This window comes from Tupaia chinensis, unplaced genomic scaffold (assembly GCF_000334495.1).
Source record: "Tupaia chinensis unplaced genomic scaffold, TupChi_1.0 Scaffold000023_1, whole genome shotgun sequence".
Lineage (NCBI taxonomy): Eukaryota > Metazoa > Chordata > Mammalia > Scandentia > Tupaiidae > Tupaia > Tupaia belangeri.
This window is the reverse complement of record NW_006159453.1, coordinates 1,358,009-1,358,938: the sequence shown is the minus strand read 5'-3', so window position 1 is coordinate 1,358,938 and position 930 is coordinate 1,358,009.

The following is a 930-nucleotide window of genomic DNA, read 5'->3' as shown; positions in this document are numbered from 1 at the left end:
CATGCGTTATCGCCACTTCTCACAAGAAGGCATCATGTCTCCTATTCAATAGATAAAGCACCTAGGATTACGTTGCCCAAAGTCACACAGCTAGCCGGTAAAGGAATCTGAATTCTGCCTTTTGCGATGGAACTCGGTCTCCTTTTCAAGCTGCAGAACTTTCTGTCTCAATGTTGACAGCGCACGGTGGCCTTATACTTTAGGGGAGGAACTGATTGCAGGTTGAGGAGGGAAGAGACTTTACAAAGTAAGCCTTTCCACTTTAGAGTTCCAGCATGTGGGCTTCCCTCAGCTCACCCCAAATCCACGCTGCACTTCATCAGATTCAAAATACTCTACGTAAAGCAGTCATGCAGACGCTGAAACAATTACATTAGCAATCAGAACTCCCAGGTCACCCTCATCCCCCAGTATTTCCAAAGTTCCAGGGGATCTTTGTTAGCTTAAGACCCAAAACCAATCCCTTCATCTGCAGTCGCCTTTTGACGCTGATGCATCTAACAGGGCTTTCCCACGACTGCAGCCGATAGATGTCGTTTTCTTCATTTGGGGGGTTGGTGGCTTCTGTCCTTAGCAGCTGTGGCCTTAGACTTTATCTGGGTTTGCAATCAGGAAGCTGTGATACTTCCTGAGACTGTTCTGGGTACAATTTACACAACACAAATTGAATTCACTTTCTTCACTTTGGAGTTGCTCTGGGCCTCTAGAAAGGCTGGCTGTGCTTTGTCCAGTTTTCTACAGGTTGAGTCCAACAGTTGGCAAGAACCAGCCCCTGTGGTTTACAACTACTTGTGCTTCCTGAGCAACCTATGTGAAAAATTTGGAAAGAAGGCAATGATTAGGACCGGAGTCTAGAAAACCGTTAAGAAGGAGGAAGTTTATCAACTTGGTGGGAGTAAATCTCCAAACCACCCTCGGATGCTAACACGC